This window comes from Artibeus jamaicensis, unplaced genomic scaffold (genome assembly GCF_021234435.1).
Source record: "Artibeus jamaicensis isolate MK-2021 breed Jamaican fruit bat unplaced genomic scaffold, CSHL_Jam_final contig_685, whole genome shotgun sequence".
In the NCBI taxonomy this organism is placed as follows: Eukaryota; Metazoa; Chordata; class Mammalia; order Chiroptera; family Phyllostomidae; genus Artibeus; species Artibeus jamaicensis.
This window is the reverse complement of record NW_026521924.1, coordinates 31,364,550-31,392,112: the sequence shown is the minus strand read 5'-3', so window position 1 is coordinate 31,392,112 and position 27,563 is coordinate 31,364,550.

Below are 27,563 nucleotides of genomic sequence, written 5' to 3'. Positions count from 1 at the left end.
AGGACATGGAACAGAAAGTTACTCGAGCGACCCAAACAAAGGAAACTATATTCAAAGCTGTGGGAATCTTACAGACTCGGTCCTCTCTGGAGACGGAGAGCTTGGAAAGGACTTTGCGAGAACTGAGGAAGCTCGGAAGGGCCACAAAGCAGGAAATTCTGGAATGACCCTTTATTAGAAGGTGCTGTTCAGTCAGGGAGTTGCTGCGGAAATGAAGGAACTCAACCTTCCCCTCCCCCATGGCCGCATGTGGCTGATGGTTCTGTACTAGAACAGCATTGTGCTGTACGTGTGCAAACCACACCAGATTCCAGAGACTCAATGCAAGACAAATAATGTTCATTTATGAATGACTTTTATAGTGATTACATGGTGCAATGATAACGTTTTGGATTTGGGGTTAAGTAAAATATATAATGAAAATTAGTTAAACCTGTTTATTTTTCCAGTGGCTATTAGAAAATTTAGCATTAGATGTGCTGCTTGCATTTGTGACGTGCATTATATTCTACTAGACCACGGGCACTAACCATTTTTTGTTCACTTATTGTAAAGCCAAAACCCTGGTCTATGGAGTTCAGTGGGTCAAGCTGAGGGCACGTGTCTGGCCTCCTGGCAGGACTGAGCTGCTACCACTTTTTGGATTTATCACCATCTCCAGCACTTCACAAAAACTGGGGAGGAGTGATGCCTGAGAGGAAATTGAGGTGATCAGAGGGAAGCAGCTGATGCTGGGTGGCAAAAAAAAAAAAGCCCTAAATGTCCAGTACTGAGAGATTCATGCTTGGCTGATGATACACACTAGGCATTTAAAATGTGTCTGTCAAAATGAATGGATGAGGAATGAATGAACACTGAGCAGGTGTGATTACTTTCTCTGGTCCCCATCCCCTTCTTTAGCAGGTCCCCACTTCCATCCTGGACCTAGAACAAGCCACAAATTTGCAATCTAAACTTTTTTCCACCTGACTTCTTTTGCTTAGCATGATATTCTCAAGATCCACCCATACTGTCACAAATGACAGTATTTCATCTTTTCTTCTGGCTGAGGGGTATTTCATTGTATATATGTACCAAGAACTGTATGAATTCCGTCATATGTGGTATAGAACTGAAAGCAACCAATGAACAAATGAAGCAAACAAAAGCCCATGGACACAGACAACAGTGTGGCGGCACCAAAGGACAGGAGGGTGGGGGAAGGTGATGGTTAAGGGGGTCAAATACATGGTGACAGAAGGAGACTTGACTTTGGGTGGCGAACGCGCAAAGCAAAATACAGATTAGTTACAAGATTTTACACTCAAAACCTGTATCATTCTACTCAACCAATGTCACCTCAATAGATGTAATAAAAAATATGTTGTAGAAAGAAAAAGAAATCCACCATCTAATACATTTATCTTCCTAGAAATCAATCTTCCTTTTAAAATTACCCTTTACTAATCATGAATGTCTATTCCTTTGTCAGATAAACTGAACCCAACCCATTGCAAGAATGGACCCGGTGGAGAGCGTTTGAAGGAGAAAATGACGAATCCATATTTATGTCACCAAGAGGAGATTGCTTGGCTGCTCCCCTCCCCTTCTCTGCGCACAGAAGCCCCGGCCCTCCTTTATGTACACTGTCGCATTGAAGAATCTGGTCCTCACAGAAGTTAGACGGTGGCCTGTACCATCAGGGTGACAACATGCCTACACCTCGAACGTGAGGAGAGACACGCTGGCATCTGCTGATGCTGAGCGCTCACCCACCTTGTGACGTCCCCATCTGTTCCCATCTGTTTCCATCTGTGGAGCATTGCTAACGACCAAATAACATCAAGACCACCTAAAAGAGTTTCTTTATTCGTTACAAAGTTTTACAATTCAATTTAACAAGTTTATAGTCCCTAACGCTGTGAGAACTGCCATTTCCCAAAGCCCTTCATCACCAGGGTCTGACAGCGGCTCTGACCTTTTCCAGCATCTTAGCTGAAAGGAGAAGATCCGAGAAGTAGATAATAAATGAGCAAGGCTTGTGGTTATTACCATGTGGAACAGTTAACAGGCGATGGTTCTTGGGCCATGGGAAATATGCCTTATTCCATAATCATCTGTTCCCTGTGTGCCGGCTTCTTTTACTGACAAAACATCTTTTATGAGTTTTGAAAATTGCAGAGCCAATAAAACTGTGCAGGAACATGCTGGATTGCATTCTGCCCAACACATCACCTTGAGAACTGTCAGCCAAGTTCAAGTGCTAGACCTGCTAGGGCTGCTGCTGCTCCTGGTCTGAGAAGCAGAGCACAGCTGGGGGCTGAATGTAGCTCTTGGAGTGCTTCTGGGGGTGGGGCTCCCTCTAGGGGGGTGGCGAATATCTCTGGTGCCAAACAAGGGTCACTTTCTGTTGATAATGACAAAGACCAGTCCGAGCCTTGGTACAAGGACACCCCTATTTGTTCAACACCAAGAATGACAACGAATGGAGGAAATAGGGGGTCCTTGACCTTCACCTCCCTGCTCACAGCTACCGGCACTGGTGTCCACACCACTCCTGTGCACCGGGGAGCTCAGGTTACATCCCGGACTGGATTCGTGGAGAAGGGAAAAGGCAGCAGGTACCTCAACGCCTGCTGCCCCCAGATGTGTGTCCCTCTCCAAGTCCTCCATCCTACTATGTCTCTTTCTGGTCCTTCGGCATCTAAGGCGCACATCAGAGACAAGAACTCTTGGGAAGCTTGACCATTAAAGCTATTAGGCTTGGCCACTTAATTACTATACCTTGGAATGAGTATTGATATCTCGGTGGGGTTTTTTAAGATTTATTTATTTATAGAGAGAGGGGAAGGGAGGGAGAAAGAGAGGGAGAGAAACATCGATGTGTGGGTGCCTTTCACACACCCCTAACTGGGGATCTGGTCCCCAACCCAGGCGTGTGAGAATGCCTGGGAATCAAACCAGCAACATTTGGGTTCACGGGCCAGTGGTACTCGGTCCACTGAGCCACCACACGAGCCAGGGCTGATATCTTGTTTTATTAAATGGTATTAGACCTTTTTTTAAAATTCTTCCCAATGAATTTCATAATACATGTTTTAGGTTCACTGAGAAACCCTGTTCAGTGTGATTCCAGCTAAAATGTCGATTTGTAGACTAATTTGGGGGGGAGGGAATTAGAGTGCTTACAATAAGGAGTTTTTCCCTTTACAAACATGGTCTCCCTCCGTTAAATTCAGATGACGATAGCTACTAACTATGTCACTACATCCAACAATTAAATCTTGTTATCACCAGCTGTAGCAAATACTCAGAAACACGTCCTATGCGATTTAACAATAAAGTCAATACAGGAATCGTCAAAGACATTTGTGCCACACACAGATTTTCCTACGCTGATAAGTTCTGGAGTGGAATGAAGAACGTGAGTTGTAATCATTTAATTTCTCCTTAAACAGAAGGCTGTTAGTCAAGGTGCCCAGGCTTCTTCGGCAGTAAACACGTGTAAATAAAAACACCGTGCTTGGCGACTGCCGCTTTAAAATGAGAGAAGCTGTGTGGCAAAGAAACGGTGGTTCTACTACATTTACTTGAAAATAATGCTACATCCTGTAAATGGGAAGGTTCTGTGTGGGGCTGCAAAGTCATCCAGGTTAATTTTCTGCAAAAGTAATTGTAAATTCATTTGTTAATCGTATTGACTGCGGGGGTCATACCTTATTTAAAATAAACAGCCTCGTTATTTCCCGGAGCACCACATGTTTTGAGTCAGTGGTGAGGAGAAGTTTATATATGAGAATGCCATAAAAAAGGTGGTTGGAGCAAAAAAATCTCTGAAATAGGTCTCCAATTCCAGCATCTTATAGGAGTCGAGATTTATATCTGTAGTTCAATAAACAATGGCATTTTCATTCTGTCCGTTTCACCAACAAGAAGAAAATAAAAAATGTAATATTGGGATGACCCAAAGCTTTTCAATAAATAAAAAATCTAAAATTCATCAGGTCGCCAAATATAAAAATGTAAGATAAGCCAATGTATGAAAAAATGTACAGATACACTAATGTGGGGGGGTTGTATTTTAAAATGTATTATGTAACTATAAAAATCATCAGCACAAACACCCTGGTTTTAAAAGTAACATTTTTATGCTTTTCTGAATGTCACAACAGTGCTGGCTATTCTATCACAAATGATGAGTGGCAAATTCGAAATAGGAAAACACATAAATAACCAGATTTGAAAACTATCTTACTGAAAATGGGTTGGAGCAGAAATCTATCCTATTAGTTCTATTTCTTGGGAGACTGCTGGCTGATACAAGTAACGAAAACAGCGGGTCCTGCTGGGAACTTGAACGGAAAAAGGAATTGAGCGCAGATGTGAACAGAGAACGCGAGACCCCTCATTCACCGAAATAGCGCCCTAACCCTGGCCGCTTCCGGAACGTGGAACGGGCGTGTGGTGGTTAGCGCCCGTCTTTGCTATTTCTAAAAAAAACAGGGAGTTGCACTGATTCCTGCATTATACGTATCTGAATTTATAGTTTTGGGATATATTAACCTTTTGTTTCCTTCCAACCGCACCTGATGGGCATTAGGGTGCTGAACGAATGGCATTTTTAGAGGGTTTTCTCCTCCCAATTTCTTAACCCCAAGTCCCTGAGAAACTTACCAGCCTCAACTTTTGTGTTTGAAACCCTGACATTAATAAAGATTCCATTTCACTCTTTCCCGAGCACTACTTTAGTCGTTCGCTGCAATTATTCATACACATTTGTCTCCTTTAATTACTCGTGTATTGCCAGCTCCTTTGAACGTGACCGTGATGGGTTCCTTCTCATACCTCCTCCCTCAGCACAATTTGTTGTGCATGGTGAGGGCCACAAGCGACACCGGTTAAATCAACCCCATGGGCGTATTTTGCCGCAATTACTCTGGCTACGACCCAGCGTGAAAGATCAAAAGTGCTTCCACGTTAACACCTCCCCCGTCTCCCTGCGCCAGAAAGAACCTCCCCTCCACCGGACGCACGGGGGCGCTCCATCGCACGGTCAAGCCTCTGCTCCAAAGTCATCTCCGTAAAGAGGCTGTCCCTACCCAGGTAGCCAGAGAGACCGCCCCTCCCGCCCAGCCCCGCCCAGGCTCCCCTTTATTTCTTTAAGCTATTTTATTTCCTTCCTTACATTTATTACTGCCTGAAATTCTGTTATTTATTTGCATATTTTTTTAATTGTCTCCCCCCTACCACTGTCAGGAAAGTACTATAAAGTGAGCAATTTGATGTGTTTATGCAACTAGGGCGCAGCAGGCAAGCCGCGTGCCCTTGCTCAGTAAGGGCTGGATGCTCCCATCACTACAGGTTTTATTTGCTGGTCTCTCACCGGATTCTGAGACTTGAAGCAACGCCCGCGTCCTGAGCCCCTACCATGTCAGGCACAGAACGGGGGCGCTTTACATGCTTGCAGGCGTATCTTTAATCTTCACAACCACCGCAGGAGGCAGATTTTCCCAATTTTATTTCACAGGTGAGGAACCTTAGGTCAAGGAATAAAGGCAGCCGGGAAGCAGACGTGCTGCCGTTTGCAGTCAGATCCCGCTGGCCCTGACGGCTCTGTTCTTGAGACCAACAATTCGACTTTTCTTCCAAAGCTCATTCCCTCCCCTAAAGGCAGTTCCCCAAGACAAAACCAAAGTGATTTTGAACAAACCCAACATTGTTCCAATAAGCCCGGCTGACTATATAACTTGTGAGTCCCAATGCAAAATGAAGATATGGTGCCCCTTGTTGGAAATTATTAACTATCTGCAGACAGTGATGACAGAGATTTCAGCTAAGCATTCAGCACGGGGCCCTGTGTGGCCGCCCTAGTCACAGTCCGGTGACCACAGCCCTGGACACATGAGCAGGTCCTTTCACAGTGATTAATTTGGGAGGGGTGATGCTCTTACCAGTTTGGGAATGTTCATTTAAATCGAGCACTCATCCCTCTAACGGCACTTCACACTGTGTTTCTTGCTTAGCAGGATGGCTATGTTGGCAAAGCTCGGCAGGGATTTCAGGTACGGCGTTCTCAGGGCAATTAGGCTCCTGTCCATTCCATTTGGCTTCCAGTTTGCAAGAGGCAGCAGGAAACTTTGATTACGGACTCTTCGGGCCTGAACAGGGGTCAATGTCTTTCTTCCCACCCTTGACGGGGTAAAGCTTCCTGACACACCCGCAGTCACACCCGCAGTCCCGGCCGCAGGGCTAGTGCTCTGCCTGAGCACAGAGGCACTGGCTCTTGGCGTTGAAATGAAAGACGTCAGCACCTGGACTTGTCTCCGCCCATTGTCCCTGTTTTGCTCTTTACCCCTTTGTGGTTGCTGCTCACCAGGGTGCCAGCTTCAGCCCCCTTTCTAGAATTTTCTGCCGTCTCCTCATGTCGGATGCCTCAATTGTCATCCATATGCTGCTGGTGTCCCTGTACAGCTCTAAAATCTGTTTCCCAGCTCTCAGATGTCCCTACCCAGATGTCCCACCAGAAGCTTAAATCAGAAATGTATACCCAGCTCCCTCCTAACCTCAGTCCACCACAGGCTCTCAATAGATGCTTGTGGAATAGAATTGAACCCGAAATGCCCACTTTCATTGACTTTTCCACTGATTCATTCAACATACAATTGTCAAATTCTTATGTTCTGCTAGAATGGGTTAAATAATGGCCCCTGCAAACATACACCCACCCAAAACCTGTAAGTGTGAACTTATTTGAAAGAAGGGTCCCTGCAGATGAAATTAAGTTAAAGATCTCCAGATGAGATCACCCTGGATTAGGGTGGGCCCTATAATCCAATGGGGGGTGTCCTTAAAAAAGACAGAAAGGAAAAAACACCACAGACTTATGGGAAGAAGGCATGTGAAGACAGAGGCAGAGACTGGAGTGATTTGGCCATGAACTTGAAATGCCAAGAGCCACTAAAAGGTGGAAGAGGCAAGAAAGAATCTTCTGGAAGAACTGGGAGAAATTAATCTGTGGTGTTTGAAGCCACCAAATTTGCAGTTGTTTTTTGTAACAAGCCTACAGAATTAATACAGCCATGATGTCTTAGGATGAGGCCAACGATAAAATAAATAAGCAGAGAAATATATAATATCATGTCTGGTTGGACTAAGTGCTAGAAGTAGGATTGCCGGGTAGGATTCAGGACACCCAGTTAACCTGGAATGTCAGATCAACAACAAGTAATTTATAAGCCAAGGATGTATGCTCCGTGCGATATTTGGGACATACTTTGACTAAAAAAATTATTTGTTGTTGATCTGACATCCCAAGTTGACTGGGCATCTCACATTTTATTTGCTGAATCTATCAACCCTAGTTATGAAGAAAAGGCAGGAGCCGAGTCCTGGGCAGGCCTGAGGGCCTGGTTCATCCATTAGGTTAGTTCTGGAAGGCATCTCTGATAAGGGGTATTTGAACAAAGATCCGAAGGCAATCAGAGCAAGGGTCACCCAAGCACCAGGACAGCAGTGTCCCTGGGCCAGGCAGTTGGTCAGAAGGGCACAGGCAGGGCCTGGGAATATGCTGGCTGGGATCCTCTTTATTCTGCAACACCAACAGCAAAATAGCACATCTCATCCTCCCCTGAAATCCCAACTGTTTATACGCTTAAAAAAAAACAAACAACAAAACCCAACAAGAAATCTGTGTTCAAGTATTCACCAAGCTATTGATCTCAGCTTTTAATGGGCTGGCCTTCGATTATTTAGATGTCAAGCAGGTCTGGTATCCACGCTTTACGATCCCTTAAATAACCACCGGCAATCCAGCAAGTAATAAAACAAGGCAAGGCAGCATGGAGTTGCCACAGTATTGGACGTTGGCATATAATTAAAGCAGAGCCCAATATTTATGTGTTTTTATCTGCAACATATTCATTAACAAGATCCTTAGCTATTTTTACTGGCTTTTAAAATTCTGGTGCTATTGGCGTCAGTTCAGAAAAGAAGGAGGTTTTTTGTTGTTGTCATTGTTGTTATTAAAGTTTTCTCCAAATCACAAAAGTACATGTACACACACACACACACACACACACACACACTCATAGTACATGACTGCTCACAGCAGCATTATCCATAACAGCCAAAAAGTGGAAATGCCGAATGTAAAGTTACCAAATTTAATAAATAAAAATACAAGATGTTGGGTTACATTTGAAATTCAGATAAACGGTGAACCTTTATTGGCATAAGTATGTCCCATACTATTTGGGACCAACTAAATTGGCTATTTCCTACTTAACCTGGCCGTCCTCCCTTCACATCTATTAACTGGTGAATGAATAAACAAACTGCAGATATAAATACAGTGGAATACTACTCACCCATAAAAAAGGAAATGAAGTACCAACACCTGCTGCTACATGGGTAAACCTCAAAAACATTATGCTCAGTGACAGAAGCCAGAAACGAAAGGTCACTTAGTGTATGGCTCCATTTACATAAAATGTCCAGACTGGAACTCAGGCGTCAAATAGCAAGCTCTTGCTGACTAGACACTCCTGCTGTCTGGAAGATGTATTTTAGCTAAGTATTTCTAGCAGTCATCTCTGTTCACAATGGCATGGGAATCTTGGGACATCATCCCTCAAGGGGCAGAGCCCAGTGAGAAAAATAGGTACACAGCAGAGAACCGCAGCCAGTGTGGCAAAGCAATGGTGCGCACTGGGTGCTCGGAGTAGGGGTCCCCTTCCTGTGTTGTGAAAGGCCCCTAAGGGGACTCCTGAGCTGAGTTTTTAAAGACCCCCCCATGTGCAGTGGGAGGAAAGAAGCTGGCATTGCAGGCAGAGGAGGCCACGTGAGAAAAGGCTCAGTGGCTGGAACCACGCTGAAGAGCTAGAAAAATAACAGGTAGGTAGAGGACCCTCTGGAAGGTAGACCGTGAAGCAAGAAGAGACAATGGGTCATTTGGGAAGCATTCTGCTGCAAGGAAGAGAAAATCTGACCAAATGAGGGACGTAGGTGGTAAGGAACTGAGGACTTCCTGGTACAGGAGGTCTGGATGTGGGGCGGTACCATGAACGGTTAATTTGGGGTCTCAAAACTGCCCTGAAGTCTGTCTTGCACCATCTCTCAGCACAGACATCCTCAGGCTCCTGGCTTCTGGTGCTCATGAGGGAGGGCTGCCACAGTGTCCGGCATTGCTCCCTTTCAGAGCTTTACCCAGTGGATGACAGAATTTCTCCAAATTGGCCAGATGACCCAGTGGACCAACCCTTGCGCCCCTTGGGTAGGACAGAGTTACCTGCCTACAGCTAGTCATGCAGCAAACAGAACGAGGCCATAATCACAGCACACCTGGTTTGGCCCAATCACGCTCCGCTCACACCCGATGGGTGTGGGCAGGTGATGGAGGGAAAACATAGGGTCCAGTTACCAAGAAGGAGGTAGAGAGGGGCTTGGCCACAGTGAAGCTAGGGATACAGCCAGGGGCTAAAAATGAAGGAGGCTGGACGTTACCATAGAGCTTAGTTTCGCTAAATGTCAGTGCTATAAACACCATCTTTGCAGCTTTTTGCTAAATTCAGACATTATTAAGTTTCCAAGTTTATCTCCTTCACTTTCGCCATATCTCTAAATTATCCGTAACATGGCTTACTTGATATCGCTTTTTAAATGATCACATTTGACACATAAGCAGGTTTGAAAAAATGATACATTGTTCTGCAAAGGAAAGGCCATATATAACCTTCCATAAACCAAAGGAAAATGCATTAATTTATATTTATACTACATAATTTATACATATTAAATAATAATGTCCATTGATCAACAGTAATGTATTTTTCTGTTACATTACTATATTAATGGATTAGTATAAACATGTCATATATTTTAATATATAAAGTCTTATTAAAATTACATGTAAATGTAAGTATATTAAATATAATATACTAAAAGATAAAATACTTAAAGATTGTAAGAACACTTATTAGAGCTTGCTTATAAATGTGTAGAGCTGATCTATTACAGTTTGGGGCCTTGGATTCCTTCTGCCCATATGCCCACGAGATTGTGGCTTCTGCTTCAACCCCAGGGTGTGAGGAGGTATTCATCACTGCTAGAGAGGACGCAGCATAAAATGTGTCCGCTTCATTCCCCTGTTACATCAGATCTAAATCTTAGAGGCAAAGGGACTCTTTGGGTGTCGATTTTGCCCTTTCAGAAAAAAGGAAAATGTTGAGAATGCTTTAACCCCATAGAGGCTTCTCCCACAGGTTTGTCCAGCACCACAAGGTAGAGAGTTGAATGAATGTCTCTAGTCTTGCACTCTCGGGAGACCCTGACCAGGACAACCACCCCTTCTCGCAACTATTTCGACCTCAATCTCTTCTGACACCTGAAGCTCAATGGGTTCAAAACCAAGTTAATGATTACCCTTGCAAATGAGCTCTCCGGTTCCTGCTGATATGACCTCTCATTCAGTAACAAGTGCCAGACCAACCGGGTGACATGGAAAATAACATGTAATCACCTATTCCGTGCACAATTCTGTAATAAAGGTTGACGGTCATCGTCCCCACTAATCACAACATATTCAATGGAAAACTTAACCATGTTTTCTTATGTGTTTTACATGTACTGGGGAGACATTGGCTAATAAAACCGTGCAGGTTGCCCGTGTACAGCTCTACCACTCATCACCTGCACACGGCACCGCCCTCTCACCACCCAAAGTCAAGTCTCTTTCTCCCACCGCCTGTCCCCCTTTGCCCTTTTCCATCTTCTTCCACACCCCCTTTCCCTCTGGCAATCACCGGACTGCTGTCTGTGTCTGGGCTGTTTTTGTCGTTGTTAGTTAATCCCTTCACCTTTTTCACCCAGCCCCCTCTGACACCCCTCCCCTCTGACAGCTGTCAGTCTGTTCTCTGTATCTGTGAGTCTGTTTCTATTTTACTAATTTTCTTTGTTCATTGGATTCCATATATAAGTACCAAACTATACTACAAGTCCACTGTCATCAAAACAGCATGGTATTGGCGTAAAAACTGACAATGAGAAAAGAATAGAGAGCCCACAAATAAACCCATGACTTTAAAGTCAATTAATATGTGACAAAGGAGGCAAGAACGTACAATGGGGTAAAGACAGTCTATTCAGTAAATAGTGCTGAGAAGGTTGGACAGATACGTGCAAAATAAAGAAAGTAGACACCTCCTGACACTATACGCAAGAATAAACTCAAAACGGATTAAAGACTTAAATGTAAGTTGTAAAACCATAAAAACCCTAGAAGAAAATGTAGGTAGTGAAATCTCAGACATTTCCTGTAGCAGTATTTTTCGGATCTATCTCCTTGGGCAAAACAAACAAAAATAAATAAACAAATGGGACTACATTAGACTGAAAAGCTTTTGCACAGCAAAGGAGACATCAGTGAAATGGAAAAACAACCCACAGAATGGGAGAACATATTCACTAATGATATATCTGATTCAGGGTTAATTCCCAACATTTGTAAAGTCTTAGCTCAACACCAAGAAAACAAACGATCCAATTAAAAACTAGGCCAAGGACCTCAATAGACGCTTCTCCAAAGAGGACCTACAGATGGTCAACAGACATATGAACAGATGCTCAACATCACTCATCATGAGGGAGATGCAAATTAAAACCACAATGAGATAGCATCTCACATCTGTCGGCATGCCCGTCATCAATAAATGAACAAACCACAAGTGCTGGTGAGGATGTGGAGAAAGGGGAACCCTTTTGCACTGTTGGGAATGCAGACTGGTGCAGCCACGGTGGAAAACATTACAGAAATTTCCTCAAAAAATTAAAAATGGAACTGCCTGATGACCCAGCAATTCCACTTCTGGGAACACACCTGAAGAAACCCAAAACAGTCATTCAAAAAAGTATATGCGCCCCTGTGTTCACTGCAGTGTTATTTACAATAGTCAAGATCTGGAAACAGCTCAAGTGCCCATCAGCAGACGAGTGGACAAAACAACTGTGGTATATGCATATAATGGAACACTACTCAGCCATGAAAAAGAAGGAAATTTTACTATTTGCAACAGCATGGATGGACCTGAAGAGCTCTATACGAAGGGAAAACTTGCCACTTTATAGAACACCGATGCTTAGGAAAACTTGCAGAAAAATAATTTGGTCTGCAGAGACCACATACGTTATAAGTAAAATAATATGACTCAAACCAGGACTCTAATAGAATTCATCTTTTTTTTTTTAGCTTCCATTTCTCTGTTCAGGGAATATCCCCTGCCTTAAGCCTCAGAACTTTCTTTTCACTGCAGAAACTGAGAAGGCTAAACACTTCCTTTGCTAGGTTCTATTGCCGCTAAGACACACCAGGACACGGGTTCTAAGCTATGCCATGCAGACGCATCCACTCCAGATGCAAGGTCTTAGCAACACAAGGAAGGTGAGTGAGCTAAAGAGCAGCAGTTACATCCTTTCCCTGGGGGCAGCAAGTAGTGGCTTGAGCAGCAACATCCCAGGCCCACTGCTGGGGCATTGGTGGTCCAAACTAGGGCCTCTCGCCCAAGCAGCTATGATGGCGGTGTCTCCAAAGGACTAGGTTGGAGCACTGTTTCTGGCTGTGTGGCTCTGAGCCTGTTACTCGACTCTCCCGGGGAAACTGAGAGCCACCCAGTATCTCCTAGCACATCCCTTTCTGTTCCAACAAGTAAGTGATTATTTCTGTTGCTTGTAACTGAAAATCCTAAGTGATAAAAGCTCTGAAGACTTGTTTGAGATCATTTAAGGGGCAACGCTATTAACTCTTTTGTGTTCTAACATCTATTTCATGTGGATTTTTATACGAAGAGAAACAGAGATGGTAAATATTTAGGAAAGCATAACTCAGTATTCTTTTCCCCTAAGTTTCTTTAAAATAGGTTTGAATGGCGAAAGTAAAAACCACAACAGTGTCTGATGGAGTTTTTAGCGTATGTAAATGTTCTATGTAAGGCAACTGACACACAAGATGGGGAGAATACCGGGATCTACATGGCTGTTGAAATTTTACATCCCATGTAAAGTGTTCAAAATGGATTCTAAGCCAATCGTTAAAAGACATGTATCTATTGTTGCAATTCCTAGAACCTCCACTAAACATTTGTACAAAGAATTTTGAATAAATGGGGGCTTTTGGTAAGACTTTCTTGTTGTTCGTGTCATGGAGGTGAACTTAATATTATTCTCCTTATCATTCAAATGTATTTCCTCTCTCAGTAGTTGGATGAAGGAATGAAGCCATCTGCTATTTGGGATGGGGGGATGAAAATAATTTTCAGTAGTTGGTGATGAATTCACCCTCAGTACTACACATTTTCCTTCCTGTTTTACTAATATTTCTGAAACATACAGAAATACTCATTGAACCATGATTCATAACCATTACTTTTAAAATACAAGTATGACTCAAATCAAAACAAGTGCCAAGCTGTTGAGTAATTTCTATCCCCTGTGCCTACCTTCTAAATCCGAGCTCACTGAGTGGTATTAGGTGTGATTTGTGCCAGAGAAGTTACAACCTCAAAGACCTGATGATGTCATGGGCAGCCTAAAATAACCAAATCGGGAGCCTTGTGTATCAAACTACTTCCTGGCCCATAAAGTAATTATTGAATAGGAGAGAACTTGGGGACCAGAAAATCCAATCACTACAGTTAGAGTGCATGAATTCACATAGGAAAAAAAATATTCCCTTAGTTCGACTCATGAAAAATGATCTGAGATACAGCTTGACAATGTATTCCCATAGCTGTAAAAATGTACATACCCTCTCAGCTTTACCTTCTACTGTACCTGGCAGGACAAAGTGAATGAACAATTTTCCTATTATGTGTCCAACACCATTTGATGGACATAGCAGGAAACAAGACAGACGAGGTCCCTGTGTACTTGGTTCTTACGGCAATCTAACGTCTAAGACGTTATCCTAAGGACAACCTCATGAATATTTAGTTTAGATATTTAGCTAGGAGAACACCCAAGGTGGCAGCATATTTAATAATTAAAAAACTAGGGAAAACCTGAAAGTCCAAAACCCTAACAGCACACTAACAAATAAAATCATGTGTACCCATAAGACAGAGTGTCGTGACACTCTGTCACAACATTAAATGACATAGAAAGGGGATGTAAACATCTTACCTATAAACCAGCTACCGAAGGGTATGCCCTGTACAGAATAATGTCATTTCCATTTTTAAATCTACATGTATGATTTTGATGTCCTGGGGCTATGAAAACAAACTACTATAGACTCAGTGGCTTAAAAACGTAGAACTTTATCCTCTCACGGCCCCAGAGGCCAGAAATACAAAGTCAAGGTGTGGGCAGGGCTGGTTCCTTCTGGAGCCCTGAGTGGTGATCTGTCCCAGCCCCTGGTGGCTGCCAGCCATGCTTGGCATTCCTGCCCTCACCTGGACCTGGTACCCTTTTCTCTGTGTGTCTCTGTGTGCCTTCTCCTATTCCCATAAGGACATTAGTCATCAAACTTATGGCTGACCCTAATCAAGTACAACCTCATCCAAAGTAATTAAGTCATCTACGAAGATTATTTCTGAAAAGATCACAGTCTGGGTTTCGGTGGACATAAATTTGGCAGAATAACTTGACCCACTACAAATAAGTACGTAGGTAGCTAGGCAGGTAAGTACATAAAAGATAGCTAGACAGATGGTCGATAGATAGATAGAAAAAATATTTGAATGGGCACATTGTAAAATGTTAACCGACTTATTTTGTGAAATTGGAAATACAAGTAATTTTTATTTTCTCTACTGCTTTTCAACACTTCATTATTTTTAAACAATAAATATACTTATTTGCCATAAAAGCAATATTTTAGAAACTATTCTCATGAAAACTTTGTAGAATGAAAGTTGTATTAGTCTGAGTTTTCCAAAGACATACAACCAACAGATCACTCTGTCTACCTATCTACTGACCTACCTATCAGAAGGAATAATTTCTGTATGTATGTGTATGTATATATATACACACGTGTATATATGTGTATATATACATATATGTGTATGTATACACACGCGTAGAATAAGGGACTGGCCCACACAGTCATGGATGCTGAGAAGCCCCCAGACATGCTGCCGGTGAGCCGGGAGCTGTGGAGGGTGGAGGGTGCACATTCCCATTTGAGTCTCCAACTCCAAAGGCAGGAGAAGACTGGTGTCCCAACTCAGAAACAGACAGTCAGGCAGGCAGACAGACAGACAGAGGAGGGTGAAACAGAGAAAGGGGGCCAGCAGAACTCTGACATTTAAGGCCTCCTACCAGCAGACAAAGCCTGCAACTGAAACACAGGAAGGGTGAGGCATTTCAGAACACTGGCTTCTCTTCTTCACGATGATGCCCAGTTTCTAACCCCCACTGGGCCGGAATGATGTTCATGGCCGATGTAATTTCAATGGCTGCCGTGATGATCACATTGGGGAGTGAACTGTCTACTTTCCAGAAATTCTGAAATAATGCGTATGTCAGGCTGCCGACCGTCACAAAATTCTCTTGCAAATTTCTTTTTCTTACAAATTATGGTTATAAAAATGTTAAGCATAGAGGATGTAATTTTGCAGCTGTATACACACCACCAAGATTTAAAAGTAATTAGTATAGTTTTATTTTTTCTTTAGCTCTTTTCTTCTTCCTCTTTTAAGGAAAATAAATTACAGAAGTGACTTAAGCCTTATTTTTCATACCGTTTCCTTCCTTCCTTCCCTGAGATAATTACTGTATATATTTTAGACTTTGAGATATATAGATACACACACAATATGTGTATTTATCCTTATGCAACACATAATACAGTTCCCTGTTCTGTAGAAGCACAGATAAACGGTGAACATTTTTTGCTCACGATTACATTGTTGACATTTATCCTTATTATGAATGCAGAACTCACATAGATCAACTGAACCATAATCCACCGCATGAAAAAACTGCAGTGTATTTACCAGTTCCCCTGTTGACGGAGAATCGGGTGGTCCCGCTGCTTTCGCTGTGATGAATGAACATTCCACACTTGGGTCCTGGGGCACAGGCAACTCTCTCTCTCTCTAGCTCTTCGCACATCACAGCGCCCCCGCTGGCCTTCGCTGGGAGGACCACAGCCCTCCCAGAAGACAGTGTCGACTCTGATGAATTTGCTGATGTGGGCTAAGGAGGGACAATTAAATCCACTTCCAGTTGTAGCTTCAGCTTCAATTTGAATCCAAGTCTCCAGATGTTGGGTGCCATGCATCATTTAGTAGGAAATCATGTTAAAAGGCTGGAACTGAGTTCCTGGGTAAGTGGGTTGATAATATGAGAAGTCAGTTAAGCATTCCATGAATCATTACGTAGCCTGAGGGAGAAAAATATTAAACTTTGCTTCCTTACTTATTCTTCAATAGAGCCACGAATCCTGACTGCATTAAGGAAGAAAACGTCATTTTAAAGATAGTCTGGATGCGAAGAACCACGAGATTGCCCAGCAAACTCACCAAAGCTGCAACCATCCTCTGCTTTAAAAAAGTTGCTTTAGGGAGAAGAAAGTTGATGTTTTTAGATTATAGTGTTAGCTTAACAAGTTCTTTTTTAACCTTTGTGTTAAATTCCAGGCTGTCACTTTGAAAGGAAGCAATGCCATAGAAGCCATTTCCTTCCCGCCCCAAGAGAAGGGTTAATTCAATCAGGCATCCACTCAAGCACGTCTTGAACATTTATTACAATAACAGTTGTCTGTTATTTTATTGATTTTCTACAATATGATAGATATGAGGGCAGTCCCTTTAGAAACACGTACCAATTTAATATTCAAAACCATCTCACAAGACAGGAATTATCATCCCCCTCACAGAGAAGACGTTGAGGGACAGACAATTTTGGTGATTCACCCAAGCCCAGACAGCGTGCTTGGGCTCAAACTTGGGTTTGCCTGATGCAGGGCCCCATGCTCCTCCCTCTTCCCTGGGGCTACACTGTATGGGGTGGACTCACCAAGGTGGCCCAGGCACAGATCCAACCCTCAGGAGGCTTGTGACCAAGGGTCACGAGAGAAGGTGAGGAAAGGGGCTGTTCGATGTGATTCCCTCCACACTTCTCAGTACCTGGACTACAATAGTGCTCTTGAGTGAATTAACAAAGGACTAAGTCAGTGAATGAATGTGAGCACAGGACGGGCTTCGCTAGGGAGCTGAAACGTGAGTAAGAGTTTGCAAAGAGAAGACGGTGTGTTGGAAAAAGCATTCCCAGCAGGGGAAATGGTTTGAGTGAAGACAGGGCTGCGAGAGGCACGAACAGTGATGGGAAGGAAGTCATGTCGACGTCAGCCAGCTAAGCGCAGGCAGTAAGCTGAGGACAACACTGGGCTCAGATGAAGAAGAATCCTTTCAGACCAGCAAAGAAATTTTAAAACGTAAAGGCAAGACATTTTTCATCTGCAGTGGCAAACTCTAGAGAGGACGTCTGTTTTTCTTACATGCTCCACACTCTTTTCTCTTCTGATTCTGTCACCCAGTTTTTCTTGAGGAGTCAGCTGTCCCCATACCCATCCGCAGTGACTCATTGGCCTCAGGCACCGCTGCTCACCCAGAGGGAGCGTGAGGACCCACACCTGACTCACCAGCTCATCCAGTCTCCTGACCTTGAGGATCATTTAAAAGGTAAGTGAGGGACCTGAGCAGGTATCTCAGAGTCAATTCCAGGACCTCTGTTTGAACTACTGACAAAGGGAATTTCTCTTGGCTCTCTTTTCTCTGGAGTTATGAAGCTCAGACAATATAAACCTGAAGGTGTCCCTTAAAGAAGACCTTCCTGAGATGAAGCCAAAGCAGAGAGAGAAAGTTCTCATCACCGCTTTCAAGCCCTGGATCCAACCATGCCTGAAGCTGCAGCTACTCCTTGACTATCCAAACACTCGAGTCGGTAAATTCTCTTTGAAGTACTTGCAGTCAATATAGCCTAGCAGTTCAAGGCCCAGCCTCTGCCATTTTTAGCTTGGAGACCTTGAGACGAAATGACAAATGTGCCTGCACTTGACTAGCCCCAAGTGCACATTAGCCATCAGTACAAAGGCTGTTTCTTCAGTTGTCTTGTTGCCAGCAGAGACAACTGGGACAGTTCATTTGATGCGTCAATGTGGCTATGCCATAGTTCCCAGTTATTCCATGACCCATTAGGCTAACTGTTGCTGTTAAAATATTTTATAGATGCAGTTAACATTTCCAATCAGTCAGCTTCAAGTCAAGGACATTATCGTTAATCGTCTGGGTTCACCTTATCTAATCAGTTGAAAGGTCTTTTGAGAAAAACTGAGATTTCCTTGAGGAGGAAGAAATTTTGCCTCAAGCTTCAAGATAGCAGCCCCAGAATTTCCAGCCTGCTGACCTGATCTACAGATTTCAGGCTTGCCAGCCCTCATAACCATGTAAGTCAACATCTTGACATTATTTTCTATCTATCTATCTATCTATCTATCTATCTATCTATCTATCTATCTATCTATCACCAGCTCCCATATGTTCTGTTCCTCTGGAAAACTCTGACTGATACAGATCCTTACTAATACCATTTTAAAAGGTAGTAAAGAAAAACAAAATAATTAAAACCCGAATGATTGATGCTGATAAGCTAGGGCACTCCAAAATAAGACTGTTAGAGAACTATCCTAACTATCACTTCTGTCCTCCACATTTAGCAAGAAATAATGCAGAAGGGGAGAAGCAGGGAGGGCAAATATGATCTGAAATAAAATTACTGCCAGGGTTTAAGTTGATGTACTGTGCATTAGCAGCCGTTGGAATGCAGGCTGTGTTGCTCTGGGCCCTCGGTGATTTTCTTGGTGCCAGAAAACTGCTCGTGTTTTTTAAACACAGTCAAGTGTCTCCCTCTCCCCTCCCGCACCTGGGGAGTCCTGCCCCGTAAATGGTCTAAGTACATGTAATGAAAGCAGGGAGACTGGGATTTATGTTCATAAGGAATACACAGACACTTAACTCATGAGCCGTGCTGACATTAGTGAGTAATCGGAGGACCTCGGTGGACTGCAGATCAGCTCTAAATCTCTGAGATATTTAGTGCATCGTTGAGTTGCACGGCCCTTCATCCTGAACATTGTCATCGACCGCACTGCATTCTGGGCTTGCAGCTGCTGAACTATGGGGCTTCCTTCTACCAACATGCATGTGGCCTGTGTTTCATTCTATTCAAACATGATATTTTACCAATAATTCTGTCATGACCCCAGTACTTAGGACCTTGGGTTGAGTTATGTGCCTTCTGGATTCCAGGAGGAAATTTCCCGATTCCAGGAGGGCTTCACTGAATGGATGCAGTATTTTGCTGCTGATGTGCAGGCATAAATCTCTGCTCTTTCGCATGGAGTTTATCAGGGTTCCATTAGGCCAGGGCTGCCCCCAAAGACTCCATGTTGTTGAGTGTTTCGAAAGAAGATAAACAGCTGAGAAATTTATGTCATTAACACAGAGAAGACAAGGCCATCTCATTCATATGTTTACTGCCGTTGAATGGGCTAAGGATAAAGGCCACATCGAGGCAAATTCCTTCATTAATGGATTGTTACATGGATCCTCCCAGCTTAAATGGAGACTTTCAAGGAATCTTACTCCGTCACACCCCACTCACCCTACGGCCCCTGCTTAGTTTGTTCTCTGACACTGGGGCCCTAATACGACGCCCGTGATAACTATTTAATATAGATCATCAACGTCTTTGTTAATTAAAAATCAATCAGTGACAAAGACTGCAAACTTGAACGGGCACACACAGGAAGAGACTACTGCTACTTGTGTCTAATTATCCAACCGACAGGCAGTAGGTGAGGATTGCTTTCTGATTATTCAATGTGATCAATAAGTGGTTTTTTTCCCCCTTTGCTATTGGAGGAAGCAAGTGGTCAGACAGGTCCCAATTAGTTTTTGGAGAGAAGGTGGTGAGACGGTTCTAAATGAGTTTTTGAAACTAAGATTGACACTGAGCATGAGTGCTAATTAATGTCAGACACTTCATAGGCTCATACCATTACTTCCTGCAATGTCCAAATGAGACTTTATACTGGGCTGTTTCTAGGAGGTGGGGGGGGGGGGGGGGGGGGGCCTGGAGCTGAGTGGGTTGGGGGCTCTGTTTTAAATTACCTGTTGGGATATCGGGATGGCATGTGTCACATCCCCCCTCTCTGAGAAGAGCCATCTAACCATAGGAGTGAGTCATGTGGCCATGTTATAGCAAAAGCCCCTGACCTCTGCCTTGGCTGGTGTGGCTCACTTGGCTGGAGTGTCTTTCCATAAACTGAAGGGTCGCAGTTTCAATTCCCAGTCAGGGCACATTACCTAAGTTGTGGGTTTGGTCCCCGGTCAGGGAACGTATGAGGGGCAACCAATCAATGTTTCTCTCCCTCTCTCTCTGCCTTCCCCTCTCTCTAAAGTCAATGAGCATATCCTCGGGTGAAAAAAATTTAAAACAACAACGGCAGACCCCGACTTCCTGGCAAGAGCCGATTGGTCCAGGAGTGCACTTCTCACCAAAGCTTGCTAATAACCACGTCCTCCCCACTGGGGACCTGAATGGGGCACTGGTAGGTCGGTCAATTTGGGGGCAAGAGCTGAGAAATGATTGCGCTCCACAAAGAGAAGCAGAGAAACTGGAGAGGAAGGGCCATGAAGCAAAGATGTGTGCTCCTGGACATTCAGTAAGAAAAATATTAAGAGACGAAATAATAACCAGCAACCTCTCTGCTTGCCGATGCTGTTCTGATTCTTGTTCCTCAGGAGATGGGGTTTAACCTTTTCCCCGGAGGTGTACTCATGGAAAATTCACCTTTTTTTTCCAAGCAAACTTGTAAGAATTTCTGTTATTTTCAAACAAACAAGATGCGATCAAAAACAGAGAAAGATGGGGAAGACTTTTTGGCCAATCAAAAAGTAACCAATGAATGCACGAAGGAAAAAGAATTCATGCTTTTATTGAAAGCCATCAGAGAGCAGCAGCTATAAAGAAAGTGAGGGAAATGATACAGGTGCAGGGGCTTCTTCTGAGAGAGCAAAGATGTTTCCACACCTGGGGCCCATGGCTGAGGGTTCGGGCAAGCCCGGTAGGGAAGCGATCATGCTGGAGATGGACAAGTTGTGCTTGAACAAATAAAAGTGGTGAAAGTTTGATGAACCTGTGGGCTATTGCTTTGGATTCGAATCTGGAGACGCCACAAATGCAAAGGTGACCCTTTTACCCAAACGATTCTCTTGGGAACAGGGGCAAAGACTGAGGCTGGACTCACAAAGAAACCTCCTGTTCTGGTCCCGGGGTCTCTGCAGCTTTGAAATAGGACGGTCTTCAGAGTCATGGGTCTGCCGTCGTTCGGTCTCATGGACTGACACCCCCACACCCTTAAGTGCAGCAGACTCGTGATTCCACTGCTGGGCCATCTGCAAGCTCCTGGTCTCCCTGCCTCGTCATTTGCCCACGTTGCTGAATCTCGACCTTGTCATCAGAATGTCTCGTGTCTTTGACCTCTGCCAGAACCAGGGTGTAGCATTCTCTGCTCTTTGGTCTGTGTTCCACTCCCCAGAGGGGCCTACACTCAGCTGCGGTATCTGAACCCCTATGTCAACGGAGTCTAACTAATTTAGCTTCTGATGAGGTCAGAGATACCAGCACTCTGGCCGCCCAGGAAGTTGAGTATTAGGCTCAGAAGCAAAGGCGCCCTTCACACCTGCTAAGATAGATACTATCCAAAAAACAAAAGCAAAAACAAAACCAGAAAATAGCAAATGTTAGCAAGGATGTGAAGAAATTGCAACTCTTGTGCACTGTTGGTAGAAACGTAAAATGGAGCAGCCACCATGGAAAGCAGTACAGCATTTTCTCAGGAAATTCAAATTGGAATGACAGCATAACCCAGCAATTCCCCGTCTGGATGGAACTCCGAAAGAACTGAAAGGAGGGACTTGAAGAGATCTTCACATATCCCCGTTCATAGAAGTATTCTTCACGGTGGCCTAAAGACCAAATCAATGCCCACTAGCAAATGAATGGATAAACGAGATCTGGTATAATATATACACAACGGAATATTATTCATCCGTGGAAAGAAGGAAGCCTTGCCATTTGCAACAACGTGGATGAGACTGGAGGACGTTATGCTCAGTGACAGAATCCGGTCACAGAAAGACAAATACTGTAGGATTCCACTCACAGGAGGGACCTAGAGGTGACAAATCCACAGAGACAGAAAGCAGAATGCTTGTTCCCAGGGTCCGGGGGAGTTTTAGTTTACTGGGGACAGAGTTTCAGTTCTGTGAGATGAAGAGAGTTCTGGAGATCGGTGGCACAAGTCTGAATGCCCTTAACACCCCTGAACTGTGCACGTAAAAATCACAAGGATAGCCCTGGCTGGTGCAGCTCAGTGGATTGAGCGTGGTCTGCGAACTAAGGGGTCACTGATTCAATTCCCAGTCAGGGTACATGCCTGGGTTGCAGGCGAGGTCCCCAGTGGGGCCATGTGAGAGGCAACCACACACTGATGTTTCTCTCCCTCTCTTTCTCTCTCCATTCCTTCTCTCTAAAAATAAATAAATAAAATCTTTTAAAAAAATCACAAAGAAACTAAAAGGACAGCTAGATCAGGAGTGGAAACATAGAAATGAAGATCTCAAGGAGGGTTAGCAACAGGGGAGTGGGAGGAGGAGACGGGGGGAGAAGGTACAGAAAACAAGTAGCATAGACAGTAGATAGAAAATAGATGGGGGGGGCAAGAATAGTATGGGAAATATAGAACCTAAAGGACTTGAGACACATGGACATAAACTAAAGGGGGGTAATGGTGGGGTTGGGGGGGCAGGGTGGAGGGGAATGAAGGGGGGGAATAGAACAACTGTAACAGCATAATTAATTCAAAAAAATAAATAAATTTATTTAAATAAAAATAAAAAATAAAAAATCACAAAGACAGTAAATGTCATGTTATGTGTAGTTTACCACAGTTTTGGAAAAAAGTAACTGTGCTTTGATTCCAGGTGCTTGAAATCAAAGGAGCTGCTAGATGATTGACTCCAGAAACCTTTCCCAAATCCGCCCGACCCCCGATCTGAGCAAACTGACCCACACCTCACACTATGTGGCTGAGAAAGGCGAGAACGTGCCCTTTCAGCCTCCGCTCTTCTTCCAGGCCCAATATCCTAAACACAATTTCACAAATTACAAAATATGCAAAGAAGTGAGAGGTGAGCAATAGTCAAAGGAAAATTTCATCAATAGGAAGAGACCCACCACTCAGCCAGGGGCAGGCTCTCTCCTTAGGACTGACAGGAGCAACACCTTCCGCATCCATAAAAACACGCGCCCATAAAGATACACGCACCTTACGCTCAGTGCAGCATTATTTACAGCAGCCAAGGCCTGGAAACAGCCTAAGTGTCCTTCCACAGAGGACTGGAGCAAGGAGATGCGGTGTGAATATACGATGGAATACTACTCAGCCGTGAATAAGATGAAATATTGCCATTTGCAACAACGTGGCTGGATCTCAAGGGTACCGTGCTACGTGCAGTATATCAGGAGAAGGATGAGAACCCCATGACAACAGAATAGGGGTCACCAGAGGGGATAAGGGAGGGAGGAGGTTGGACAGGGCGAAGGGGGTCAAATGTGGGGTGACAGAGGACACTGACAGACTTCGGGTGCCGAACACACCACAGAGGACACTGATGCTGTGTTGTAAGTTGTGCACCTGAAATTTGTATTCTGCTAGTGACAAATGTTACCCCAATGAATTGAATTTGAAAAGGAACTCTGATCTCAGAGTTGTATTTTCTGTTGCATTTTTGTTTGTTTGTTGTCAGAATTACGCAGGTTTGCCGACCACAGGGATGTGGATGTGGACAGGAAACCACGGGGGTGAGTGGTGGACAGCTGTCCAGTCGAACTCGTGTTTACGACAAGTTCTCTCTCATCCCGGTCAATCCCACCTGTTCTTTTGGACACTCCCTATTCACCTGGCCTGCCTCAGGCTGGGGGTGGGCAGAGGCCACACGATCTGGGACTTCTCTTGGGAAGTGTGCCTGAGTTCTCATGAGTTTTATCGTTATACCTGGCACCATTTCTTCCACTGATTGTGACAATTACTCATGTGATGATGAGGAATACCGATTTTCGGTACTTACTTTTAGGTCCATTTGCAGTATCACAATTCACCCCCACTTCGGCCTAATTACCTTTTTACAGATAAAGAACGTGGGGCTTAGGGAAGATAAACAACCTCGCTCAGGGCATTTGAGTAGGAAACAGAGAGCCTGGTTCAAACGCTGCATCATGGGCTTCGATTGCTTTTTCCTCCCTAAGCCCTAAAAAAAATTATGAAAGTGCCTACATCCTGGAGTAAGTTGACACCTACATAGTTTCGCTGTAAGTTTAAAAGGATGTAATTTCTGTAGAATTGAAAGTTCTGACTTTTTAAAAAAGTTACATCCATCTTTTATATTTATTTGAAGGAATGTAACAATCATTCCAAGTTGACATCCACTGTCACTCATTTCAAAAACCCAGGAACAAGAACATTCTTTCGGCAGCCAGAAATTTTCTGTGGTTTGCCTTTTCCTTTGAAATTGTTCAGCCATTCCACATCTATTACCGAATCTCACCCTGAAAGAAAATGTTTTTGTGTTTAAAAATATCCTATTGATCAACCTACTTCTCTGTAACAAAAATATGTGGGTAAACTAACATATTAAACTTTTATTTGACTTCCTGCGGCCACAAGCACTCGGCATTAAAACATGGAGCTCAGCTGATGTGTAATTATGATTATTCTCAGCACGTAACTGGGCAAAACAACACACGTGTCTGACAAAAGTTAGTAGGAGACGTGTTGCCTGAGCATCTCTTTGATGAGGTTCACGGCTGGGGCAGGGGGAGGACCGTCTACCCTGACTCGATTGAAGGCTGCTTCTCTCATGATTTTTCATTTCTTCCTTTGCTCCTTACCATTTGTTTTTTAAAAATTATTGAAATTTTAGTCTTCAGGGTACTTACACCTTTTGGTAGAGACTAAGTGAGCATTACGAGGAAGCTAAGGTGGCAGCCACAACAGGCATCTGACATGGCTCCCCTTAACAGCACCGGGCACAGGGCATGTTCTCACGCCCCAGTCTTACTCAGTGGTCTTGACAGACCCGGAGGACAAGCAAGCACATCTTCAAGAGGTGTCCACACTGCACCAGTTCTCCCCACTGGCCACCCACACACGTCCCCATCATCTTTGTCCTGGGCTGATTAATGCCAGAGGACGATTCCCTCCACAGATGGGCTGGCTGAATTCACACCTGCTCCAGTCCCCATCACCCATTTTTCACCCAGCATCCGCAGTGACCTTTGAAATCCTATGTCGCATCATGTCACTTCTCTGCTCAAAAACCCTCCAGTGGCTTCTCCTGTCATTCATAATCGAATTCAAAATCCTCACAAGGAAACAAAAGCCCTCGTGATCTCGCCCCCAGTTCCCTTTCCTACCTGCCCTGCTGTCGCTCACTCAGTTCAAGGCACACCTCTATTCCTCAAACACATCAAGGACATGCGGCCTCAGGGGCTGGCACCCACTGTCCCTTTGCCTTGAATGCCCTTCCTTCGGTTTTGTGGGTGGCCCATCACCTGCCTCCCTCCAGCTCTCTGCTCCCAACAGGGCAGCCTTCCCCAACCTCTGACCCGTGTACCCCTGGGCCCCACGACCTTTCCGCACAGAACCATCATCACCTGCTGTGCAGTGTGTCTGTCTGTATTTCATGTGTCCCCACTGAGGCGTAAAGGCCACAAGAGAAGAGACCTTGTCTCTCTTGGTCACCTCTGCATACCCACCATCTAAAACAGTAGGAGGCACGTGGGCATCAAGAAATATCGGTGAGATGCCTACACGTGACTGAACAGCACATACGAGAAAGTGAGACCTGGAGAGGCTTCAGTGATTTTTCCGAGATTGTGTAATTTGAAACAAAGTCTTATGACTCCAGGGTTAATTAATCTAACATAAGGCAAACAGGAGGATCTATTATAGCAGCAAATGGAAGGAATAGTGGTCCATACATAACGGTATCTTTCGATCACATCCACACCTGTGGGTTCCATGTACAGACTGCACAAATTACCTGCGGAAAACTGAACACACTGCATATTAAATGCTTCAGAAAATACATTTTCAAAGGTTAAATGTAGGAAAATTTCACAGCCGTCCAGTCATGCACAACAGTGTTGAAAAGTGGACTCTAACGGTAATCTACCATCTTTCTAGAAAATTGAACAGATCCTTGGGTCCTTATCAACTGAGAATGCAGGCAAGCACATTTGCCAATGCATCCCAGAGAAAACTAGAGGAATTCTTTTCTCTTTCACTCTTCCTGCCAGAATTGGATTTTTTTTTTTCTGAGCCAGCACATTAATTTAGAACCAATCATTGTTTCTATTTGGTCTAGGGTTGGTGCGTATTAAGATCAATTAAAAACTTTTCTGGTGGTAATAACCAGTTTACTCTTAAATACCTAAATACCATATTTCTTCTGGGTTGCATTTACTTATTTATTTCTGTATTACCAATGTAAGAATCCTCAATATCGTGACATGCCTGATACCCTGTTTTGTTGTATATAAAGCACACCCACATTTTTGTGTGTGTTATTTGTGGGATTATTAGAGCCATTATTATACCCATGGTATGTAATCATTATACCCATGTATAATGCACATCTTTATTTTTCCCTCAAAATTGTGGGCCAAAAATGCTCATTATACATGGCAAAATGTGGTAATTCATTTCACAAGAAACTGCTGGCAGCCTCCAACAAAGTCCTCAGTAATTCCCTGCCTTCTAGTGCATCGCACTGTCTGACACTGAATAGGGTGGAAAAGACACCGTGACTTCCAAGCTGGGTCATAAGAAACACTCTGACCACCATTTTGCTGGTTGGCTCACGTGTTCGGGGGGGAAGCCAGCTGTAACGTCACAAGGACGTGTGAGCAGCCTGCAGAGAGATCCTCGTATTAAGGAACCGAGGCCGCCTGCCAACAGCCAGCAGTGCAGGAGGTGGCCTTCCTGGAAGTGGGTCCCCCCAGCCCCAGTAGAGCCTTCTGACGGTGCAGTCCCGGCTGACAGTGTGACGGGCACCTCAGCAGAGACCCCGAGCCTGAACCACCAGCTCAGGTGCTCCTAGGTTCCTGACTCAAGAAACCATGTGACATAAGAAGTGTCTGCTGCTGTTTGCAGCCACTGTTCCAGGGACACATATTCTAAGCCTCTTAGAAGAGAGGCACAGGCCTCACCCTCTATTTGACAAGGGCCAAATTCTTGTTGCTGATGACACAGTAGCTACGATCTCAACAACATTTATGAGTATTATTTTCCAATCCTTTGAAGATAGCCAAACCAAACAATGATAGACTTGACTGACACTGAAAAGCCAGTCTCGGCTTGGTTGCTGTGTGGCTGCCCAAGCATGGTTTGAAGGAAATAAAGCATGCTCAAGGCTGGTTTATTTAATAATCTACAAAAAAAAAAAAACCTTGAAGCCAAA